The sequence below is a fragment of the Aethalodelphis obliquidens genome, unplaced genomic scaffold (assembly GCF_003676395.1).
Source record: "Aethalodelphis obliquidens isolate GAN/ISIS:26980383/991018 unplaced genomic scaffold, ASM367639v1 scaffold35, whole genome shotgun sequence".
Taxonomy (NCBI): Eukaryota; Metazoa; Chordata; class Mammalia; order Artiodactyla; family Delphinidae; genus Aethalodelphis; species Aethalodelphis obliquidens.
The window spans coordinates 12,798,801-12,805,184 of NW_020837979.1; positions in this window are offsets into that span (position 1 = coordinate 12,798,801).

Below are 6,384 nucleotides of genomic sequence, written 5' to 3' on the forward strand. Positions count from 1 at the left end.
AATGCTGGCACCCTCTAGAAACTAGAAAAGGCAGGGGTACAGCTGCTCCCCGAAGAGCCCTCAAAGGAAGCATGGCCCTGACGACACCTTGATTTGAGCCCAGTGAATCCCATTTCTGGCTTCTAACCGGCAAACTTTAAGATAGTAAATTTGTTATTTTATGCCACTAAGTAATTTGTTACAGCAGCAATAGGAAACTAACACATAAAGTATTATACTTAGTTTCTCATTATAGTAAGTATTATATAAAATCCCTTTCGCTGGGCTTCCCTGGTGGCCCAGTGGTTGAGAGTCCGCCTGCTGATTCAGGGGTCAGGGGTTCATGCCCCAGTCCGGGAAGATCCCACATGCCGTGGAGCGGCTGGGCCCGTGAGCCATGGCCGCTGAGCCTGTGCGTCCGGAGCCTGTGCTCCTCAACGGGAGAGGCCACAACAGTGAGAGGCCCGCGTACCGCAAAAAAAAAAAAAAAATCCCTTTTGCTGCTCTGAAATAAAATTCATACAGAATTTATCAGTTCTTAAACTTAAAAAACATAAATTACTAACTCCTATAGTCTGAACGTTTGTGTCCCCCACCAAATTCATATGTAGAAATCCTTACCCCCAAAGGTGATGGTATTAATAGGTGGAACATTTGGGGGGTACTTAAATCATGAAGGTGGAACCCTCATGAATGAGATTACATAGCACCTTATAGAAGAGCCTCCAGAGAGATGCCCTAGGCCCTTCTCTTCTGCCATGTGAGGACACAAGGAGAATCCTGTGACCTGGAAGGGAACCTCCAGCCAAACGTGCTGGCTCCCTGATCTAAGACTTCAAGCTTCCAGGAATGTGAGAAATAAATTTCTGTTGTTTACAATCTACCCAGTCTTTGCTATTTTGTTATTGCAGCTCAAATGGACTAAGACACTGGTCTAACATAATAAGGGAGAAATAAAAATGAAAGTTAAATTATAATAAAAGTATATATATTCATTGTAAATTAAATATGTCAATGTGCTCACAAGACACATGCTCGAGTACAACTACACTAGAAAACATGATAAAGTAGTCAGATGTTTGCACCTCTAAGTAGAATCACTACGATGGTGAGAGCTAAAGATGTAGATTGATTTGGGGAACACAAATACCACACAAGGCATTGTTGTCTGTGACATGATTTTCTGAAATGGTGAGTGACTCCTAGTAAGCTCTGAATGAAAGAAAGTATAATCTTTCTTCAGTTAACAAGAAGTTGCCTTCCTGGAAAATTTACCATGCATTAAATAAAACTTTATAAAAACTGCTCTAAGATTACATAAAAGAGTTCTAGACTCAGATAAATATAAACAAGATTTTGAAAGCGGCTCTTTTGCCCCTTTCCTGTTTGCCCATTTCTGTTCCCCTCTAACCTTGAAAGAACCTAATTATAGGAATGAGATCACCAGGCAATTTAACCTAACTCCTGACTTACGTTCTCCTGAATACACACCATGCTTTGTCTAATCTGTTGATATTTTCCCTAGATAACAAGAGGTAAAAATGAAGAATTAAACAGCTAACAAATGACTAGCTCTCTACCCCCAACAGCCCCCTTAAGCAATCCTGCAGGTAGATCATGCAGGCAAGATCACATCTGAAGAAAGAGTCAGCCAGTCTACCTAACCGAGAATGATGCAGAACCCAACCTCCTGCCTCGATGATTCACTGAGATTCTTCCCCTTTTTCCCCTTTAAAAACTGTCACGGCTGAGCAGAATCTTCAAAGTTGGCCTCTGGACGTGAGTCCAACTTTTCCCCAGATTGCCATCTTTTCTGATTAAAGTATCCTTCCTTTCTACTGACACTTGCCTCTTAAATTATTAGCTTTTGAGCGGCGAGCAGTCGAACCTGAGTTTGGTAACAGTTTTACATAAGTGAAATACACATCTGGATATTTGAAGTTGTATAGGATGGGCAGAGAAACTTTAACGTACAGGGCTGTCCCTTGCTTCCCAGGACATCCAGCCTCTCTGGCCAGGACCAGTGAGACAGGGGATATCGGCTCTAGTTATCAGGCTGGTGAGAGGGAAGGGAGCACAGGGCCCTGCTATATTACATATTAACACAAATCCTATGTAAACGTATTTTGCTCATCTGCCCCCCTCCAGTTCTTTTCTTTTCCCCACTGGGATCCAAACCTTTCTTGCTGGTCCTAGCCCTGCCCACAATACGTGAGTAGCAGCCCTCAGTCATCGTGACAACCAGAAGTTACCCCCACGTTTCTAAGATGCCCCCTAACTAGTGGAACTGCCTCCATTGAGAATTGCTGGTCTTCGTCCTCAGGAAAAGCACATCTAGAGTTTTGAAAGGTTTTCTTATTGCTCTACTGGGGCTGTTTAGCCAGAGAAGAAAAGATTCAGGAAGGACATGAAACCTTTCTTCAACGTCATTCATCACAGTAAGGAAGAAGCAGTAGATTCATTCTGCATTTCCTGAGAGAGCAAATTAGGAGAGCAGAGTGGACATAACCATATGGCAATGTGGTTTAGCTGTTAAGATCGTAAACTTGAGATTCACAGACCCCCACAATCATGTTTCTGTTGAGCCCTTTTCTGCTCCAAAAAGATGGAAAATTGTTCCATTGTTAATGATTTTAATAACCATCCGGTCTCTTTCTTTGGCATGTCTGGATAAAGAAGGGTGGTGAGAAAAGAAGAAAAATGAGACTGTTCAAGTCAAAGGACCCCTGGTCCAGGAGAGTGGTCTGAGCTGGGAGATTCCAGACAAGGGGTGACGAGAATGACCATTACGGTCCCATTTACCTCTATTTTAGCTGAACTTCCCTCCCGACTCAGGCCACACACACACATGCCAAGGACATTACTATGGCTACTGAGTACTCCCATACCCTAAAGGGGGTGTGGGGCAACTGTTGGCAGCAACTGTTGGCAGCAAGGGTAATGCTGGATCCCCAGTCGTGCACCTTAAGGGCAGAAGGTTAGACTTCCCTGGCAGTCCAGTGGTTAAGAATCCGTGCTTCCACTGTAGGGGCACGGGTTTGATCCCTGGTCAGGGAACTAAGATCCCACAGGCTGCGCTGTGCAGCCAAAAAAAAGGGTAGAAAGAGGTGCTGTGAAGAGGACAGGACTGAGGGCCGTTTTGGAGAGAGTTAGTAGCGTAACATCGCAAGACTAGACATGGGTTTCAAGTAGCCCTTACTATAAGCTCCACTGGTTAACTTTCATCTTGGGTAGAATCTGTTCCCGGATTTCACATTGCAGCCCTCAACTCTTTAACCATATTCTGTATTTGTATTGTCCTGGATCTTCAAGCAAACAATCTCAGAGGTCTTAAGAGAATGATTGTGTTCCCGTCAGTTGGATATGCTGCAGTTCAGGGAATATGTACAAATAAGTGTGAAGGTGGAGAAATGAAACCTCGAGTAACCGTTTTGAATCATTGAGACAGTCTGTGTGCCTGTGTTAATACCGCACTGGTTGATCTACCACAACCTGGAAAAACTCCAATCATCCTTCTGTTGAAAGGCTCACTGTCTGAGTCACACATCTGCAGGGACCACCATCTGGTGGCAAATCAAGGGAGCTGCAAGATTTTAAATGTTTTTCTAAGGCCTTTTTCAGTAGAAGAACAGCCCTTTATCATTGGATTCGACCTTCCTTCGTACCCAGAGCTAAGATTCATTTAGGCCAGGGGTCAACAAGTTTCCTTTGGGCCTGTGAACTAAGAACGGTTTGTACCTTCTTTAATGGTTGGGGGGAAAAGTCAAAAGAATATTTTGTGACACATGAAAATTACATGAAGTTCAAATTTCAATGATGACAAATTAAATCGTATAAGAAAACAGCCATACTCACTTGTTTACATATTTTCTATGGCTGCTTTCACGCTACAACAGCAGAGTTGAATATCTGCAACAAAGACCATAAGGCCCACAAAGTCAAAAATATTTACTGTCTGGCCTTTTACAGAAGATGTTTGCCAATCCTGCTTTAGACCTGGCAGTGTTAAATAAGCCAGGGGTTGCTCATTGCTTTCAAGTGTATTCACTGGCTGATTTAGTCATTCATTGCATAATCACAGGATCAAAGAAGTTCTTGTGCACACCTAGCACTCACATTCCAGAATGACAGGAGCAGGCTCCCTCCTGAATAGTCCATTATATCCTGTATAATTACATCATTGACAAAACTTTACACTCTCTCTGGTCCCTGTGTTCTTACTCAAGCAGCACAGTTGCTTCCATCGTTCTTCCTTTGCTCTTAGAAATCCTTAGCTCCTAACTGCTTTCCTCCCAAGAATTCCTAAATTCACTCATTCCACATGCATTTATCAGCACATGTACCAGGTACTATACTCAGTGCCCCGATACAAAGATGATTAAAACATAGGCCCTGTATCTAAGACATTGACCATTTAGAGAGGATTATGGAAAAGCATATAAAGATGGTGAGAGAGATGTAGGAGGCAAAGGGGAAAGGGTACTTAAGGCAGCCTGAGGAATCAGGGAAGGCTTCAGAGAAGTAGCAGACAGGGATAAGTGCGGAGGGGGAGAACCAGAACTGGAGGAGACCATTTCAAGCCCAAGGACACAGCAGCAGGAGCAGAGATGTGGAGGTGAAGAAACAGCATGACATGGGCAGAAAATTACAATCAGCTAGGTATTCTGGGAGCTACAGAAGCACATGTATTACACTTCTTTATCATTCTGGCACCAGACTATCACCCTTTATGTCCCAGCTTTTCATATACATTTGAGAGATAGTCTAACAGCAAGAATTCATGTTTGAATGCTTGAAATTGTGCTTTATTTGCACCACCTCATAGGTTTTCACAGCACCCTTTGAGGTGGGTATTATTGAGCCCTCCTAGTTAAAAAGCAGCAGCATCTCCTAAGTATAAACGCCAGAGAAACTCTCAGGTGTGTACACAAGGAGACTGCCCAAGAAGGTTAAAGCAGCACTGTCTGTAAAAGCAAAAATGGGAAATAAGCTCATAGTCTTATGAAAGGAGAAGGGATAGCTCATGTGCATTCATTCAATGGATGTTATAGAGATGTGAAAGGGAATGAATTAGAACCTCACATCTCAGCAGAGGTTAACATCAAAAAACAATGGTGAGGGGCTTCCCTGGTGGTTGAGAGTCCACCTGCCGATGCAGGGGACATGGGTTCGTGCCCCGGTCCAGGAAGAACCCACATGCCACTGAGCGGCTAGGCCCGTGAGCCATGGCCGCTGAGCCTGCGCGTCCGGAGCCTGTGCTCCGCAACGGGAGAGGCCACACAGTGAGAGGCCCGCGTACCGCAAAAAAACACAAAAACAAAAAACAAAAAACAATGGTGAGTGAAAAAAGCAAACTGTAGGGGAATAAACAGCAGGCATAATAACATTTATATAAAGTTTTAAATCATGTAAAGCAATACTTCATGTTAGTTAGGGATAAATACGTATGTAGTAAAAATACACATATAAAGAAAGGCATGGGCTTCCCTGGTGGCACAGTGGTTAAGAATCCACCTGCCAATGCAGGGGACACGGGTTCAAGCCCTGCTCAGGGAAGATCCCACATGCCGCAGAGCAACTAAGCCCGTGCGGCACAACTACTGAGCCTGCGCTCTAGAGTCCATGAGCCACAACTACTGAGCCCACATGCCACATCTACTGAAGCCCAAGCGCTCTAGAGCCTGTGCTCCGCAGCAAGAGAAGCCCGCGCACCGCGATGAAGAGTAGCCCCGCTCGCCACAACTAGAGAAAGCCTGCGCACAGCAGCGAAGACCCAACACAGCCAAAAATAATAAATAAATAAAAATAAATAAAATTTTTTTAAAAGGCATGAGAATGAGAAATACTGAATTCATGATAGTATTTACTCCTAAGGGGAGGAAGAGTTCTTTAGGAAGTAGGGAGAGGGTGTTTCAGGAAGAAGTAGAAGATACAATAAACTGAGTTATGCAGTAGCTTGGCATTTAGGGGAATCAATAAAGGTTTAATGTTGCTGAATCGTCAAGTGAATGCAGGATGGGGAGGTGAGAACAGTAGGAAGATAATGATATCAGGCAGGCGCACAGAGGTCCAGGAATAGCAGTCATGTTTGACTTTCTCCACCAGAATACGGGGAGCCAGGATGACGTCCAGATGGAACCCTTCGGCAGTATGGAGAGTAGATTGGAGGGGGGAAATGAGAGGAAGGATAAGTTAGGCAGCTGTTGCCATGGCACTAACAAAAGATGATAAGAACCTGAAATTGGTCAACAGTAGTGTGACAGGAAAGGAGAGCATACCCAAGAGAAACTTTTGCACAGTGCACCCAAGGACACGCCCATCAACAGGAAAATGGGTGGAATTTGGTACAGCAATTAGATGAATAAATAACACCTATATGCAGCAGCCTGGATGAACCTCAAAGTG